Below are 19,569 nucleotides of genomic sequence, written 5' to 3'. Positions count from 1 at the left end.
AACACACCGGCTGTGAAACCTGTTGAAAAGACTCTGGGAATTGCTGACTCTATTTTAAGAAATGTGAATTTAGCGACACCAGTGACTATAGTACAATGTATTCCTGGGGCTAGGGCGACCAACATCGAGGCAAATTGAAAAGTGCTGGATAAAGGTAATTGTACATTTTCAAAAATTGTTATTCATGTTGGTGCTAACGATGTCTGATTGAAGCAATCGGAATGTGATCTGGCAAAACTGATGTCTAGGTCAGTTATTTGCTCTGGTCTCATCCCCTCTCGGTGTGGTGATGAAATCTACAGCAGATTAACATCACTAAATCACTGGTTGTCTGTTTGGTGCCGTGCAAACAGAGTTGGCTTCATAGACAATAGGAATACCTTTTGGGGGAGGCCTGGTCTTTTGAGAAGAGATGGTATTCACCCCTCGTGGGAGGGTTCTGCTCTTCTCTCTAGAAATGTATCTTATAGTCTCAGAAATTCAATTTCTTGACACACTAGAGCCATGGCCAGGCAGCAGACCTTCTTCTGTCTTACACAGATTTCTGCTTGTTCCCAAGAATTGCTGCCCAGGTTTCATACTATTGAGATAATGGCTGTACCCCAACCTTAATTAAGCCTTGCTAAAAAGCCCATCAAGGGCAATCAGACCATGCCATTCTACTTATAATGTGGCTAACCAAACTGAGCTAAAAATTGGATTGATTAATATCAGATCACTAGCTCCTAAAGCTCTTGTAAATGAATGAATTACCTATCATCAAATTGAAATCCTATGTTTAACTGAAACTTGGCTTAAAACTGGTGAATATATTGCCCTAAATGAATCCACCCCTCTACACACAGTTATACTCACGTTCCCCGTCTGACAGGTCGTGGTGGAGGTGTTGCTGCTGTATATAATTCCGATTTCCTTGCTACTTTGAAATCTGGCTTCGATTTTAACTTTTTTGAAGTGCTTGTTCTCAGTTTTGCACATCTGGACAAAAAAGCAGTCAGTTTTGTCCTTGTAATTGTATACAGGCCACCAGGGCCATATAGTGGTTTCTTACTTGAGTTTGCAGATTTCCTTTCCAGCCTTGTTGCTAATTCAGATAAAGTAATTGCAGGGGATTTTAATATTCACATGATCATCTCAGATCAGCATTCCTGTCTATCATTGAATCTATTGGCTTTGATCAACATATACATTAGTCCACACATTCCCATCACCATACTCTCGATCTGATCTTAACTTATGACACAGAAATAGCAAATATAGCAGTCATGCCTAAAAATCCTGTGTTATCATTATTTAATTACTTTTCAAATTTCACAAGTTTGTCATGTGTCACCAGATCCTACTTTCTACTTTAGCTGTAAGCTTTCCTCCAGGACTGCAAATGCTTTTATTAATGAGCTCCCAGACTCATTTGTGCACTGTGGGGATTTCCTTGGTATGTTATTTATGTTATTTAACATAAATAACATACTACTATCACACCTCTTAAGAAGAGAAAAGTTTGCCATAAAAATTACCACCTTGGTACAATGACCATACTTGTGCTCTCAGGCAAGCTTCACGCCAACCTGAGCACAAATGGCGCTCTACCAAATTGCAGGTATTCCTCCATGCCTGGAAAGACAGCCTATAAACACACCCTCTCCACAGCACATTCATATTTCTCTACCTTAATTGATGAAAATAGAAACAATCCTAGGCACCTGTTTAATAATAATAATAATAATAATGGATTTAATTTATAATGCACTTTCCATTCGAGAATCTCAAAGTGCTACAGGAGTCAAAAACATCAGAGAATACAAATAAAAATAAAAATAACAAAAAACAGCAAAATAAAACAGCAGTAGGGTAGGCTCTTCCAAATAGGTGGGTCTTAAGACCGCTCTTGAAAGAGTCGACTGACTGTGGTGCTCTTAGGTGGGCAGGGAGGGCATTCCACAGTTCAGGGGCGACAGAACAGAAGGCCCGGCCTCCCATAGTGACCAGCTTAGTCCTGGTGGGTTTGAGGAGGTAAGTGTTTGATGAGCGGAGACTGCGGGTGGGGGGCTGAGTCTTGACCAGCTCCTTGAGGTAGGGGGGTGCGTTGCCATGGACGCATTGGTAGGTCAGCAGGGAGATTTTAAATTCTGTATGGGAGGAGATGGGGAGCCAGTGTAGTGAGTGGAGGATGGGAGTGATGTGATCATGTTTGCGCACTCTCATCAGGATCCTAGCAGCACTGTTCTGGATGTATTGAAGCTTTTGAAGGCTCTTGCTTGGAATCCCGATGAGAAGTGCGTTGCAGTAGTCGAGCCTGGAGGAGACGAAGGCGTGGACTAATTTTTCAGCATCCTGCAGAGACAGGGTGGGGCGGAGTTTGGCTATGTTTTTGAGGTGGAAGAAGGATGTTTTACAGAGGTGTTTGATGTGGGCCTCGTAGTTGAGGTGGGGGTCCATTCTGACACCCAGGTTGGTGATGACCGATGACAGTGGGATAGCCTGGCCAGAAAAGGTGATGCATGTAATGGGGGATGAGTTGACCTGGTGTGGGGTGCCGATGAGGATGGCTTCTGTTTTGCCGCTGTTCAACTGCAGGAAGTGTTGTTTCATCCACGCCTTGATCTCCTCCAGGCAGATGGTGAGTGTGGATGAGGGTGACTGTGCTGATGATGGGTCCAGTTTAATGTAGAGCTGTGTGTCATCAGCATAGCAATGGAAAGCCAATCCATGCCTGCTGATGACACGGTCGAGGGGAAGCATGTACAGTGTGAATAGGGTGGGGCCGAGTACAGATCCTTGGGGGACACCACAGGTGACAGGCTGGGTCTGGGATTTAGCACCTCCCAAGGAGATGCACTCGGTTCTTTCGGAGAGGTATGATTTGAACCAGTCCAGAGTGGTATTGCGGAGTCCAATGGTGGAGTGAAGGCGGTGTAGGAGGATGGTGTGATCGACGGTATCAAAAGCGGCTGTGAGATCCAGGAGGATGAGAAGGGAAGGAGAGCCGGCATCAGCTGCCATGAGAAGGTCGTTGGTGACCCTGACCAGTGCTGTTTCAGTGCTGTGGGCGGAGCGGAAACCGGACTGAAATTTTTCGGCAAGGTTATTGCTGTTCAGGTGATGTTGTAGCTGGGTAGCGACTATTTTCTCCAGGACCTTGGAGAGGAACGGGAGGTTGGAGATGGGTCTGTAGTTTGCATGAAGTTCCGGGTCTAGGGTGGGTTTTTTGAGAAGGGGAGTGATAATGGCCATTTTCAGAGCTGGTGGGACGTGGCCGGACTGTAGGGAGTGGTTAATGGCTTCTGTGATCAAGGGGCTTATGGCTTTGATGTGCAGTTTGACCAGGGCTGTGGGAAGGGGGTCTGAGGAGCAGGTGGAAGGCTTCATTCGGCCGATGGTGTCCTCAACCTCTTGCTGCGTGGTGGGAGAAAAACAGCAGAGAGGCTGGGAAGGCCCAGGCTGTGGGCTAACAGTCGGCCCGGATGAAGAAGGGGGGGCGGAGAGGGAGGAACGAATGTTTTCAACTTTTGTTCTGAAGAACGCAAGGAATTTGTTACACTGTTCTATTGTGGCTGCTCTGTTTGTGGGGGTTTGTGGTTTTAAGAAGTGGTCTATGGTTGAGAAGAGCTGTTTTGAGTTGCCAGGGGTGTTGTTAATGATGTGAGAGAAGAAGTTAGCCCGTGTCTCACTGAGTGCCTTTGAATAGGCCTTTTGATGGTCCCTGTAGGCCAGTTTGTGGACCGTTAGTCCAGAGGCAATATGACGCCGCTCAAGGACAAGTTTAAAACTGTTGCCAGACTGACTAAGTGTCATGTTGATCCCTGTGTCTCAATATTGTTTAGTAGCATCTTTCATGACAAAATTATAAAAATCAGAGACAAGATTCAAAGTTCTTCTGCCACCCCTCCTATAGGGTCTGTCCTTCCATCCACACATAGATGTAGAATCCTCGGAACGACCAATGGCCTTTCTGAACTCTTTTACTTCAATAGAGCTCATTGAGTTTAATACCACAGTTAATTCTTCAAAATCTTCTACTTGTATTGTAGACCCTATCCCAACAAAGCTTTTGAAGGAGCTACTATCAGTGATTGGAGCACTACTCCTCCATATTGTCAATGCTTCTTTAGCATCTGGACACATACCACAGACTTATATGTGAATGATTTGTCCAACAACAGGCCAATTTCAAACCTCCCGTTCCGGTATAAAGTACTAGAAAAGGTCATTTCAAAACAACTTTGTTCATTTCTGCACCCAAATCATGTATTGGAAGTTTTTCAATCTGGTTTTAGACCCTTCCACAGCACTGAAACAGCCCTGGTCTGACAGTGGCTCCATCTCTGTACTCGTACTTCTAGATTTAAGTGCAGCATTCAACACAGTTGATCACCTGATCCTGTTGGATAGACTTGAAAATCTCATAGGCCTCCGTGGACAGGCTCTCTCTTGGTTTAGATCATACCTATCAGACCGATGTCAATTTGTGCATTTTAACTATTACTCCTCTATGGCATATAAGGCTGATCATGGTGGTGAGTTAGGGAGGGAAAGGTGTAGCCTGAAGAGATGAGTCTTCAGTCTGCGCTTGAAAGAGGTCAGAGACTCTGCCGTTCTGACATCCACCAGGAGGTCATTCCACCACCGTGGGGCCAGGACAGACAGCACTCGTGAGCGAGAACTGCAGATGTGGCAAGGGGGAGGTGCCAGACAGCACGAAGTGGTAGAACGGAGGGGTCTTGCTGGTGTATAGGTCTTGATAAGTGATTGACTATATACAGGGGCTGATCCCTTAACTGCCTAGTCCAGGCAATCGTCAACTCTCGTCTGGATTACTGCAACTCCCTCCTGGCTGGTCTCCTAGCTTGTGACATCAAGCCCCTCCAGCTGGTCCAGAATGCTGCGGCCCGCCTGACCACCAGTCAGCCTAGGTCAGCTCATGTCATCCCACTCCTCATTAGCCTCCACTGGCTTCCTATTGCCGCACGCATCTGCTTCAAGGCCCTAGTGTTGGCATTTCAGGCTGCTAAGGGGACTGCTCCAATTTACATACAATTTTGAATCGCTCCCTACTCCCCAGCAAGACCAAGAAATTGAAATTGCACTTACGATGACTCTCTTTTTGTTTAGAACAGCCCTTCGTGTGTATTTTACTAGCTATGGATGTGATGCTTTAACCTGTGGAAGAACCTATGCACTTGTGAGTCACTTTGGATAAAAAGCGTCTGCCAAATGATTAAAATGTAAATGTAAATGTATTGCCTATATTTTATTGTAAGTGGATATTTGTACATTTGTCAAGCTAAATATAGCTAATTTGCTTGTTCCTACTGATGAACTGGTGTTGATGAATATGACTCTGGAGTGCAATTTGGGCAGCTACACGAACAATCAGAATAAGCCCCCACACCATTGGCTGTGGCAGAACCAATTTTCAACCAATGAGCTTGAATTGTTGTACAGCTGTACAATGTTTTGATACAGAGTGATGGCCTGACAAATGTACACTTTAAAACCCAAATTTAAGGACTATAAACACAGGCAGAGGGTGAGTCAACTTGTCAGTGAGCCTTTTTCAATAATAGGAAGGGATTTACAATGGTCTTGTAACAATGTTTTAACACAAAAAATCTTACCTATTGTACCTTTAAGATATTGTTTATGGTCTACGATGCTAGTAGTCTGCCAATTAGCCAACAACATGTTTGGTAACCTAGGCTAGCTCCTATTATTTCCTGCTGAAAGTTAATCATAATTGCTCAAACTATTGGGTCATGCCATCAGTATTTTTACATATATCGTTGAAACTGCTAATTTAGTGAGTAACCAACTGAGTTCTAGTTAAATTTGTGCAAAGTTTTTTTCTATCATTCAAAGGGAGTGTTTTTTGTATAATTTGTAGTTATTGGGAGGGGGGCACACCGGCGTGCTGACTGTCAAGGCCAATGTTGTTGCCATGGATGAGACGGGTGCATGGGGGTTGGACCCAAAATGCACGACTCAGAAACAATAGTAATATAAAGTCCCGTCAGGGCTTTATTCGGGACGAATCCCAGGAGCGTAGTCAAAACAAGCAAAGTCCATACACGTAGATCCAGCCAGTAAAACAATAAATAATCAGAAAACACGGTGCCGAGGGAAGAGGCAAACTCGTAGTCGGTAGACGTGCAGGGAGGTCCGGTAGCAGGAGAGCTGTCAGTGGGGCAGAAGTACAGGCGGGCGGCAGGCAGGGTCGTAGTCGAGGGCGATGCGGAAGTCGAAACCATAAACAAAACAGCGAGGCAAAGGTACGAAAGCATTAAGCGAGGACGTAGTCAAAAACAAGCGATGGTCAACGAAACAGAAATCAATAAACAGTGGTCGAAAACAGGCTTGGATCTTAACATGAAATCAATGGGCTATAATGCTCAAGCGTTGCTTTGACGGACAAGAGGCAGCCAATTTCGCAAAGAACAGAAATGCTGTCGTGTCTAGGAAACGACAGAGTCCAAATCTTCAATTTGTTGAAAAACATCTTCGCGGGGGAAAAGACGACACCAGGCAGCAAGATCTTCAGGAAAATCAGACTTTATTAGCACACGTGCATAAAGCCGGATCAGCTCTCCAGAACTGAACCCCAACTGTCATTTGTACACCCATTTTATACACAGTTACTCCACCTCCAACTCCTCCTCAAACCTCATTCTGGCAAATCACCCACACTGTTCTTATCGTAACTCCTCCCAACGCTCCTCCCACAACATCATTGTGGCAAATTGCCAACAGTCCTTATGCTCTGCCAACTCTGTACAAAGTTCAGGGCGTTCTGCCAACTAGAACAAAGTTTGTGTCCTTACTTCACCCCGCACCTGCTCTTGGCAAACTACCAGACCTCAAAGTTCTGGATGCCCTCCCTCTAACATTTTGACTTGTAATTGTTTATCATGCTTTTAGGAGGGAGATCTTTTGTTCTGTGAATTTTCCCCTACAGTGCGACTGGGCTGTAAATGCGGGTGTTGACAGGTGTAGACAATTAGTTAGAGAGCAGCAAGGGAATGGAAAGCAGGTGCGATGGATGACAAGTTTAACAAGGTAATTAGTAATCGTTAGTAATAAACCTATCCTGCCCTAGCATTAGTAAATTAGTAAATGACATGCACGAGAAACGTAAGGTAACATGAACACATGATTAGTATGTTAGTATTACCCAATCCTGATCTAGCATTAGTAGATTTGAGTAAATAGACAAACGAAACAATTAGGGTGTGAGCGACAGAAAGAGAGAGAAAGCCGGAAAGACATGTAAAAGTGTATGTTTAAACAACGACCAGTTAGCATAACAATAAACATAATCAAAACATAACACTAAACAAACTAAGACGATAACCACTCAACATAACAAGGTAAAACATAACTAGACATGACAAGAAAATTAATCGTAATAAGAAATAAACTAAACAACATGACAAACCTAGACTAACATAATACATGATAAGGCAATACGTGACTAGGACAAAATGATAAAACATAAAACAAGGCAAGACAGACCTGAAACGTGACAATGGATTCCTGAAGGGGTGGGAGACGGGCTGGGTCCGTTGCCCAGCTTATAATAGTTCTAGTTATAGGGTGGGTTTTTCTGTTTGTTTTTGTGGAATAGGTTACTGGTGGCATACTATGGACTTTTTTATGGACTTTTCTCAACCCATATACAGAAGGGTATTTCAAAGAGCATTAGACTAATTGTATCACTGGTTTACTATTTAATTTAATTATGCTTTTTAGTCATACGTGCAACTCATTTAAGTTTCGATAGTTTGGCTAATCTTCACGTTTGAAGATGGAATATTAACGGTTTGAATGGTCACTCCAAGCAACCAGTTTTCTTGACATATTACATAGGAAGAAAAAAGATGTAGCCCTGATTCAAGAGTCACATTTAAAGGAAGAGGATGTACCCACATACAACAATAAATTCTATGAAATGGCTGCCTCATCTTCTGCAGACACCAAATCTAAGGGATCACTGATACTAGTTTGTAGATCTTTACAATTCAACATGCTAGACTGTGGTGGTTCCGTGGTGAATAGGATAGCACACATTACGACCAAAATAGGTGATAGGAATATTGCATTTCTGTCTGTATATGCACCCACAATATACGATCCTGATTTTTTTTCTAGTCTTGTCAGAGTTTCTTCTCGAATTGGCAGATTTTGAAATTGTATTTTTATCTCGGTCTTTGATTTCTCCAGCAAAAACTGCAGAAATTTGACCCATGTCCCTATCTGATCACTATATTAATTTCTGCAAATTAATTTTAGTCCACAACCCGGCTAGTGCCCAACATTGGCGGGTTATTCCTACCTCACTATGGGATGATGGGTTTCGTTAGAATTTGATTCTAAACTACGAGAATTTCTCTCTTTTAATCTTGGTTTAGTGAAAGACCCACGTATTGTATGGGATGCAGAAAAGGGATTTATTAGAGACCATTTATTGCAGATGCTTATTTTCTTCATAAATCTCATCTTCTTAAAATCTAGGATTCAGAGAATAACCTGGCTTCTCTGGAACATTCTTGTCAACTATTTTATTCTGATCATGTGCCCCAAGTAATTAAAGTAATTAAGAGAGAATTGAAATTGCTGCTCAGAAATAGAGCTGAACTTCTTATACAAAGGTCCAGACAAAATTACTATCTAAATGGCAGTCGCCCTAGTCACCTCTCAGCCCTTAAACTCCGCAGTAACGAGAAATGAACTACTTAAATGAACAATACCATAAGATCCTTTTCTATACAGCTCTGAGGTTGATGATGATACAAACAAGGGCAGTTCTAAAGGGGTGGCCGGTACCACCCCTAAAATCTGATGGGCCACCCCAGTGCCACCCCGCACCTAGCCAGTCGGCTTTCACCAAGATACCATTTTTACCAAGAAAGGATTTCCTGTTTTGCTGCCTTTCAAATGTGCATCAAAAGTGCACGTCAGAAGCACCAATCTGATTTGCACGTTATTGGCTGTTTTGTCAGTATATCTGTTTTTATGAAGACACTGTCTTTTCCGCTTGCAAGACTGCAAAATCTGCAGCAAAAAAGCTATAATCACCAGGACAACTTGCACGCTTGTATGGTGCAGTTTGTAAGCCTCTAAATTTTATTTTGCTCTTGTCAGTGTGACAGGTTGAAATATTGTTGAATGGTAACATTATGGTTGAAATATCATTTAAATGTCATCATGAAATAATATCAAACTAGTTAGCTAGCTGACATTAGCTAATGTTAGTATTAGCTGACTAAATTGAAGACTAGTGACTAAGGCACGTTAGTCTCAACAATAAAAAAGTTACTTGAATGCTGTGTTTATTTAATATCATTTGGCCCCCTTGTGTACTGCTAGCTAAATCAGTTGAATATATATAGCCAAATTGCTAACTTATCTAGTTAGTTAGTAACGTAATGTTGTGACAGATGGTTTGAAAGAATATGTATTTACACAATAATATTGAAGTGATGCAAGTGCTCAATACAATAATTCATTTGTAGTTTCCAAAAGCTCTTAAAAATGTTACACGTAAACATTCTTCTCATGTCACATTGTAACATCGACATTGACATTCTGACCCCGACTCCTCTATTGTTTTAAAAGATTTAATTTAAATAAATATAATTTTTCTTATGTCTTTGTTGAGTTTGTGTTCTCTGTATTAACTCAGAAGAAGACTAAAATGAAGTGACTGGATAAGTAACATGCATCAGAACTGGTGAGAATATGATTTTGGACAAAGCAGCAATGTGTGTTAGCATCATTTTAATCATGTGAAGTTAATTTGTTAGAGGTCAGAGCATTATTTATTGTAATGGATCTCAGGTACATCATAATGATAATAATGGCAGGGATTGCTCTACACCTTGTAGTTTGTTCTACAGAACACAGTCCAGGACGTTAATGGCCTTAAATGTAGTCAAACAATTCGTTTTTATTCTTGATCCATAAACATCTAATTGATATATGATGTAATGTATGATACACTATGTAATTCAGATGAGTCATAATTGGTGCAATTTTGAGGCTACTCAGTGCATTGTGTGCTAAAACCGGCAGTGTGGCATGAAAAATGGAATGGAATGCGTCTACTGCAAAATGCATTTTTGTATGCATGATTTGCTTAGAGCATTTGTCTACTGAATAGCTTTAACTTTTGTAAGTGAGCTCTTGATGCCAAAAGAGGCTCGTAGCCTATTTATTTCTCATTGTTAATGTCATCCTGTATATTAGCTTATCAGTAGCCTATTATGTTTAGGTTATTTATGTTTTAGTCTTAGTAGACTAGTAGTAGACTAGCAATGCAAAGTGTTGTTTTTCGCATGTGAAAACCCCCCCCCCATAAACAACCGCAAAAAATGTTTGCGTGCGAAGCCAGCAGGTATGGTGGCCCGAGACAACCCTTGAGCCCACTTTGGCCACCCCAGTAAAAAAAATGGTTATCTAATGATTTATTTCAGACATTAGATCTGCCACACATCTGAAATATAGAATCAGCCAGACTTGGAGTCTATAAATGATCTGAGCTGAACTTAGACATGAATAAGAGAAAGTCCCCTGGCATAGATGGCATTCCAGCCTAGCTGTATTCTAGCATGCTCTGGGACCCCTTATGTTGGACATGATCAATTTTGCAATTGATGAAGGCTCTTTTAGGAATCAGACCAATAAATCCATCATATCCTTGTTACTCAAGAAAGACAAAGATCCTGCATCCTGTTCCAGTTATCATCCATGGTCCCTCATTGGCTCTGACATGAAAATATATGCAAAGGTACTGGCTCGCCGTTTAGAATCCTATATGACTTGTCTTGTGCATTATGATCAGATATAATCTGGCCTCCGACAAATTCCATCATCTTCTACACATACATGCTGCTGCTGAAACCGATTCCCCTGTGTGTGGTCTCTTGATGCCATGAAAGCTTTTCTCAGAATGGCAATACTCATGGGCAGTATTGGACACTATGGGTTTAGGCTTATTTCTATGATTAAAGTGCTGTATGCCAATCCGACTGCTGCTGTAATAATGGCAAAATTGTTGTACATCACTCCCTATCACACACACCAGGGCTACCCTCTTTCTCCTCTGCTTTTTGCTCTCTCTCTCTCAAACCTCTGGCTCAAACCATATGCCAATCTAGAGAGTTGTCCTCCATTAAGGAGACCGATTATCATATCTCTCTATATGCTGATGACATTTTCCTATTTATGGACAACCCAGATCCTTACCATACCTTATGGTCCTATTTAATATAATTCAACACAAAAACTAAATTTAAAGTGAGAGATAATGTCATATTGAAAAAAAGACTCGCAGTAAGAATTCACAGTAGCAATGAGGTCACACTACTGCAGTTATTGTCTTGCAGTTATAACACTGTCTTGACCTATGCACTGACAAGACAACACACAATGCATTAATACCTGCTATGGGTACTATAACTATGGTGGTCTACTTCAAACAACATGTACCACTGGGCAAGCTGCTGAGGATTCAATCAAATATTCTCTTTAAATCAACAACCAAATAGATTACTTTCAGAGGAATGCAGGAGTTGATTAATTTCTAGAAATACTTAAAATGTACCGACTTATGTGTCGTGTTACTTTCTAGTAATTAATGCTCTGAAGAAGAAGAAAAAAACCCAACTAGTTAGCTAGGTCACTAAACAAGAGCAAAAAGAGAAGAGATAAAACAGATGCATGCGCTTTACTTTCTATAACTTGCTACCCAAAACCATGTAAATATTATGATACCAACGACAACAGATAGTTGAAGATGAAAGCTGATTGGCTTAGAAACACATTCAGATATTTCCACAGGGTCAGTCTATGTGTGTGTGTGCGTGTGTGTGTGTGTGTGTGTGTGTGTGGCAGCAATTATTTCCACAGGGTCAGTCGCTGTTGCTGAAGCTTCTGAAATCAGCACCTTTTAATATGACAAAGTTATCCTCAAAATATCTGCTTGTTTGGCATGCAAGATAAATTTGAATCTGAATTTCTTTTCCCCTGCTTATATAATGCAGAATACTGCAATAGTGTGACTGATATAAAGATGGCTATATCAGTAAATATAGTGTGTTACATACACCAATCAGCCGCAACATTAAACCTACCTGCTTAAACCAGTTTTTCATGATTAAAAATGCTTTAAACTGTATAAAATTGCCTATAAACACTTAATATTTCATTATATGATATGTGTACTTATGATCATCTACTTATTTTTAAAGGAAAATGGATCATTACAAAAATTGTATGCTCATTGGGCCGGGGTGCATTGTTTTGTTATGTAAATACAGTGGTGTGAAAAAGTGTTTGCCCCCTTCCTGATTTCTTATTTTTTTTGCATGTTTGTCACACTTAAATGTTTCAGATCATCAAACAAATTTAAATATTAGTCAAAGACAACACAAGTAAACACAAAATGCAGTTTTTAAATGAAAGTTTTTATTATTAAGGGAGAAAAAAAATCCAAACCTACATGGCCCTGTGTGAAAAAGTGATTGCCCCCCCTGTTAAAACATAACTTAACTGTGGTTTATCAAACCTGAGTTCAATTTCTCTAGCCACACCCAGGCCTGATTACTGCCACACCTGTTCTCAATCAAGAAATCACTTAAATAGGACCTGCCTGACAAAGTGAAGTAGACCAAATGATCCTCAAAAGCTAGACACCATGCCGAGATCTAAAGAAATTCAGGAACAAATGAGAAAGAAAGTAATTGAGATCTATCAGTCTGGAAAAGGTTATAAAGCCATTTCTAAAGCTTTGGGACTCCAGCGAACCACAGTGAGAGCCATTATCCACAAATGGCGAAAACATGGAACAGTGGTGAACCTTCCCAGGAGTGGCCGGCCGACTGAAGTTACCCCAAGAGTGCAGCGACGATTCATCCAAGAGGTCACAAAAGACCCCACAACAACATCCAAAGAACTGCAGGCCTCACTTGCCTCAGTTAAGGTCAGTGTTCATGACTCCACCATAAGAAAGAGACTGGGCAAAAATGGCCTGCATGGCAGAGTTCCAAGACGAAAACCACTGCTGAGCAAAAAGAACATTAAGGCTTGTCTCAATTTTGCCAGAAAACATCTTGATGTTCCCCAAGACTTTTGGGAAAATACTCTGTGGTCTGACGAGGCAAAAGTTGAACTTTTTGGAAGGTGTGTGTCCCATTACAGGCGTAAAAGTAACACTGCATTTCAGAAAAAGAACATCATACCAACAGTAAAATGTGGTGGTGGTAGTGTGATGGTCTGGGGCTGTTTTGCTGCTTCAGGACCTGGAAGACTTGCTGTGATAAATGGAACCATGAATTCTGCTGTCTTCCAAAAAATCCTGAAGGAGAATGTCCGGCCATCTGTTCGTGACCTCAAGCTGAAACGAACTTGGGTTCTGCAGCAGGACAATGATCCAAAACACACCAGCAAGTCCACCTCTGAATGGCTGAAGAAAAACAAAATGAAGACTTTGGAGTGGCCTAGTCAAAGTCCTGACCTGAATCCTATTGAGATGCTGTGGCATGACCTTAAAAAGGCGATTCATGCTCGAAAACCCTCCAATGTGGCTGAATTACAACAATTCTGCAAAGATGAGTGGGCCGAAATTCCTCCACAGCGCTGTAAGACACTCATTGCAAGTTATCGCAAGTTATCGCAAATTGCTTGATTGCAGTTGTTGCTGCTAAGGGTGGCCCAACCAGTTATTAGGTTTAGGGGGCAATCACTTTTTCACACAGGGCCATGTAGGTTTGGATTTTTTTTCTCCCTTAATAATAAAAACCTTAATTTAAAAACTGCATTTTGTTTACTTGTGTTGTCTTTGACTAATATTTAAATTTGTTTGATGATCTGAAACATTGAAGTGTGACAAACATGCAAAAAAATAAGAAATCAGGAAGGGGGCAAACACTTTTTCACACCACTGTATGTTGGTACGTAGTGGTGTTTATGATCACGTCTTAACAGGTACTCCAGGACATGTAGAATCTTAAAAAAATAAAGACCACCCGCCATATTTAAAAATGCATCCATCTAATCCTACATCAGTTTCACCCTTCTTCCCTACATTGGAATTACATAGCACTGCATGTGGTGAAACTTCTGTAGGGTTGCATGAGCATATTAAGTTTTTTTTATTTCCAGCTTGCCGTAGAATACAAGAACAAAAAACAAGAATAAAAAGTAAAGTAAGACTTCTTTTCATTGTGATCAAGGGTCTGTTGTTTTTTTCATTTACTAACAGTTAAGGTTAGAATTTGGGGAGCTCCATCACAAGATCATTTCAATAGCTGCTGACTGCACAGGTTAGCTAAATATATGTTTGCTTGCTAGCCACGTGACCAACCAACCACAGGTTCAAACTAGCTAATGTTTAGGGGCCCGCGGTGGCGCAACAGCAGACTTGCGGTTGCAGTTCACTGCAGATGCACACCGGGGACCGGGATTCGATTCCCGGTCCTGCCAAAAGCCAAGTTTGGCCGGCTCACCAGCAGCAGCATAATTGGCTCGCTGCTCCAGAGGGAGGGACTTGGCAGGGTTAGTAGATTACCGTACAACAAAAAAAAACTAAAAAACTAAAAAAGCACTCGCTAATGTTACCTATATTGCTAGCTGTGATGGCTATCTATGTAATTAATGTAGTGGCGGGCAGTGAAAGAGAATGAACAGAGAAGATGTCCTACCTCATGTCAGGATGTGCTAGCTGTTTATAGCTGAAAATCTGGAGATAAAGTTATATTAAGGCAATGTTGTTTTGTAAGCTTGGCGGTGACAACTAGGCTGCTGTCATTGGTTTAATGTACATGCTTTACAGGACTTAATAACAGCTAGCTAGCTAGAAGTTGCCATCGTAGCTAAACTGTCATATTAAACATTACATAGCTAGTTAGCTAACACAATTAGCTAGTAACGTTAACTTTACTTTACCACCAAGCCAATATAAACTAGCTAGCTAAGCATAGAAACACAGAGCTAGGTAGATGTCCCAAAAAGACGCACCGATAGACATTCGATGGCTAGGATAGCGACAGACTAACCCCTCCAAGGGGATGTTTTTTGTGGTGTAAAGTATGTTACCCATTTATCCAGGGTCAGAAATTACATTACATTACAAGGCATTTGGCAGGTGTTCTTATCCAGAGCGAAATAATGTTCCTTAGATATTTCGCGAAATCAGATCCTAGAGCAGCAGGGCAAAAAAAAGCTTGAAGTATAGATAGATAGATAGCAAGGTAAGTAACACATTAGTTGGTGTAAAAAATTTTTTTGATTTAAGTTGACGAGCTTAATTATCGCTTTGTATCACTAGCTACTAGTAACTAACAAGACAGCTATCAATAGCTAATGTTAGGTCAGAAATAGTCTGTCATAACAACGAGTGTGTCCCTTAGCCGGAAAGTGCATACTCCTTAACTCCACTACCACCCTCCTCCACTCCGTGCTCCCTCCACTGTCCCATTTTTCGAAGTGTAGGAACAAAATGGCCTCCACTCCCCCAGCATATTGTACAACGATGTATCTTTCAGCAGAAGTCTTCACATTTCTGGGTGACTTCATCATGCTCACACCCAGCATTCTACATTGTCAAGCCTATGCCTGTTAGGACTGTAAACTGCTTCGGGTGCACTGGTGCGAGTCAAGAGGATGCAGATTAAAATTAATACAATTTATGAAACAATGTATAATGCCGAATATGACTCTCGTCGTTGTCAGTTCTGGAGATGGTTCTTGACGTCCCCTGTGAGTATAATTCCGCGCATGAAAAAAAATTATTCTAGGTATTTAAAAAACTGATTTATTAGATTTTTCATGTATATTGAAAGAACGGTGAAACGACGAGGCTGGCGATTTTCGTGTTTTACATGCAAGTGTGGTTCGGCCATTATCTAACAGAGGCATGACCAAATACAAATGTGTGACAATATTACTGAACAGGGGACATGGCTCAGGCAGTAAGAGCAGTTGTCTGGCAGTCGGAGGGTTGCCGGTTCGATCCCCCGCCCGGGCTGTGTCGAAGTGTCCCTGAGCAAGACACCTAACCCCCAAATGCTCAGGGCCTTGCATGGCAGCCAATCGCTGTCAGTGTGTGAGTGTGTGTATGAATGGGTGAATGGAGAAGCATCAATTGTACAGCGCTTTGGATAAAGGCGCTATATAAATGCCTGCCATTTACGGGACACCAAACCAAACTCTTTACAAACAGATGTGCATTTCAGTAGAAAAGGTGATTGTCCCCCCTCGTATAAGTTTTGTCAGTTCTATGATTCCTATACTGCCACCTGCAGGATATTCTCCAGACTACCTAAAACATATTTGGCTTTTCCTTTCTAAACTTAACAAAATATGCCTAATCCTTTACATTGCGCCCTCTTTTAACGTGGTTCGATCCTGAGCCTCATTAGAGGAGTCATTAGTTTCCCCTTATAGATAGCAAGACATTAGCCTTGTTTGATTTATTATAACAGAATGGGGCTCCAACTGTAACTTTGCAGACTATTGTATTGGAATTATAGCTGTATAATATAATGGCTAGAACCATGTAGTTATATGTTTATCACAGTTAGCTAGCTCCCATATTCAAACTCTCAGAGGCTCCAATGTTAGACTAGCACACTGTGCTTCTTATAGAATGGAAGCGTTCCAAGAAAGCGTTCCAAGAATGATATTGTCTCTTAAAATAACCATAACCCCTGTTCTTACTTACTGTTCAAGTTAACAGTGCAAAACAGTTCACTGTACTATTCTTACTTATCTTGTAATTTAAAGTCCAAGTGGTGGATATTATGCCCTGATTATGCATTCAATCTTTTCAGGACTGGTTAAGATAATCCAAAGGTTTTTTTTTGTGTGTGTTTTTTTAGCCTTTATTTAAAGTGGCTCTCCCATCCCCGTTTTGTTTGCTGTTGCTTTTTTAAAAGCTACACTAGTTTTAGAACGGTGAGAAATCTTAATGTTTTTGAAAGAAATCAATACTTTTATTCACCAACATTAAATGAATTTAGTTTGCAGTCAATCTACTCACAATACCCCATAATGACAGTGTTTTTAGAAATCTTTTCAAATTCATACAGAAATAAATAAAATAAATAAAAAACAGAAATATCTCTATTCACCCCCCGCCTTTGCTATAATGCCTTAAAATAAGCTGAGATGCATCCAATTTACGTACATTGTATTTAAGCCTGTCTCTTCTCAGTTCTTGTCACTAGTTTGTTAACCCTCTGGGGTCTGAGGGCAAAATGAGGAAAACTGGTGACTGTGCCATGCTCTGACATTTGTGTCATTTTAACAAACTTTCTATATGGCAACAGTAATTAGGTCAGAATCATATATTGCTCTAGAATCACACAAATTGTAAACAGTAGTTTTGAACATGTGCACGAATGATGTAAAAACACATACCAATCTATTGTCACAACTTTTTGGATAGCTGTTCATCTAGGTCTTGGGTATAAAAAGATGACAAAATAGTGTAGCAAATCCAATTAGAAATATATAATAAATTACAAAAACCTAGTGTTGTCACTAATATTTTTCCACACCAGTTGACAATGGGAGGGCTAATGGCCTTTCTTCAATGATATTTATGTGGTATGCGGTCCTGCCAAATGCACTTCCCCCCCACAATGAGCTTACAAGATTTCCATTGTCATTTACATTTTTAACTTAAATTCACTTAAGTTTAACTGCTCATCAGGAAAATGATTAACTTGTTTAAATGTTGTGGCTGATTGGTGTCCATCACCATTACATTTATTACATAGTTCTTATTATGCCGAGAAAGAAATAGTTGCAAAATATTATATATATATATATTTTAATCAAACAGAGTTTACAAATGCAGTCTATTTTGTCTAATTAAGAAATGTATACACATATTCATATATACCCATATTTGAACAAATACCTTTCATCCAGTAAGAAGATGCATGTCTTTGCTATGATTCTAGACCATCGGTACAGTTCTAGAACATTCCTGGCGATTAATGTCCAGTCGAAAGTAGCAAGAGTTAAACTGTTCCAATAAGTTTAAACTGCACTGGGGTACGTTGGAACAGTGTTTGGAATGTCAGAAAACAAAGGTTGGTGAATTTCTTACCATTGAAATGACCTATATTTTGTTTATACTAGCCACATTAATATGTAATAAAGCAACATTAATATCTGTGATGAAATGGTTAAGAGCGAGTGCTAAATAAGTGCATGGTATACACAGGGCATGCAATGTTAGATTAAAAGTTATTGTGGCTGATGCATTTATAATAGACCACGGCTGTGCTAGTTGTACTCCTGCATGGCTCACATGGTCTCTGCTTGCTAGCGATATGTGTCGTGTCAAATATTCACTTACATTACATTACATTATTGGCATTTGGCAGACGCTCTTATCCAGAGCGACGTACAGTTGATTAGACTAAGCAGGAGACAATCCTCCCCTGGAGCAATGCAGGGTTAAGGGCCTTGCTCAAGGGCCCAACGGCTGTGCGGATCTTATTGTGGCTACACTGGGATTAGACCACCGACCTTGCGTGTCCCAGTCATTTACCTGAACCACTACGCTACAGGCCGCCCCACTTAGTGAGCACTTTATTTATTATGGTATTTATTAAGACTTAAACTTATTAAGTCTTCTGCTGTTGTAGCCTATCCACTAAGAGCTTTGACATGGTGTGTGTTTAGAGATGTCAAAGGAAAGGGCAAAATGGACCTGAAAGTAATTTATATCTACATCGGAATAGAGTCAGCATTCATTTAATTTAGAGTGACAATTTAATTTAAGACTGCAAAACAAAGTTTGCATCACCAGCTTTAGTAACATTGTTTAATTAAGTGCTTTGGGGCTGGTCTGGTTACTGTGTGTACATAATGACAGTGAAGTGAATTCAAAGAAACCCTTATGAACAAATAGTATAATTAAGTATTTTTATAAGTATCAGTATTCAAGTACACAAGTACATCTTGTATTTTTGGTATACTTTAAAGTACACTTAGTCAACTTGAAGTATACTTTAGAATACTTCAAAGTTTCTGTGTAGTATACTTTCTATTTATGGAGTATACTTACTTAAATACTTAAAAATATACTGTTGAATACTTCAAAGTTCCTATGTAGTACTTTTATATAATTATTGAAATACGTATACTTATATGGATACTTGTGCACTTTGTCAGAATTGCAGGACAGAGGAACCAAACTCACAGGTAACGTGAAAAATCTGTGCTTGGGAGCTTCGCCGGCAACGCCAACAAGATCAGATTAACTTTCCTTTCTATTTGGATAATTAGCTTTGTGAGATTTTACCATACAGATGCAACAAATATATTGACAGAAATCTTGACCTCCCAATACACCTATTGACACATAATATTAATTGTTTTAAACTGTTTAAATTAGATAAATAAAACCACTCTTAATATTTACTCATTAATATGTCAGTTTCAAATTCTGAATTCCGTCCCATCTCATTCACATTGAAACATTGTGATAATTATTCTCTGACGGGAGGGGCGATGCCATGTGCGAGAACACCGACTGTAAAGTACGATAAAATGACA

At 40.4% G+C, this 19,569-nt stretch overlaps 1 pseudogene; it reads left to right on the top strand.

Moving 5' to 3' along the window:
• The window catches only part of LOC133125925 (uncharacterized), an 83,743-nt pseudogene that overhangs the window by 14,398 nt on the left and 49,776 nt on the right, over positions 1-19,569 (top strand).

This window comes from Conger conger, chromosome 1 (genome assembly GCF_963514075.1).
Source record: "Conger conger chromosome 1, fConCon1.1, whole genome shotgun sequence".
Classification (NCBI taxonomy): Eukaryota; Metazoa; Chordata; class Actinopteri; order Anguilliformes; family Congridae; genus Conger; species Conger conger.
Note: the sequence above shows the minus strand (reverse complement) of the source record. Positions and strands in the feature narration are given on the sequence as shown.